Here is a 388-nt window from a genome sequence, read left to right on the forward strand (position 1 = left end):
AGCACAGGCAGGTTAGGGGGTGTCACGGCTCCGATGGGCAGCGCGACGCAGCATCTGGGGACGGGACAGCAGCAGAAACAAGCACCAGGAGTCGGGTGCACTAGAGCCGCTGTGAGCAGGAAACAGACGCCTCGGCCATTCAGAGAAATAATTGGGAACGGCTCAACTGATTCCACTGGAGATCCCTTGAAGCGGAAACACCTGAATCAATGCTTTGGTGTAAGTGCCTCCACGCAGCCAGCTGCTACAGCACAGCTGGGGAGGCGGACGGCGCCAGTTCTGCCTGCAGGTTTCCCGACAGCTCCACTTCGCAGCCACCGAAGCCTCCGCGCCACAAGCCGCTCCTTTCCTCCCGGAAGAGGACGGGTTCCTTTCGCAACGCAAGCCC

The sequence above is a fragment of the Pygoscelis adeliae genome, unplaced genomic scaffold (assembly GCF_000699105.1).
Source record: "Pygoscelis adeliae isolate BGI_AS28 unplaced genomic scaffold, ASM69910v1 Scaffold259, whole genome shotgun sequence".
NCBI classification, from domain to species: Eukaryota; Metazoa; Chordata; class Aves; order Sphenisciformes; family Spheniscidae; genus Pygoscelis; species Pygoscelis adeliae.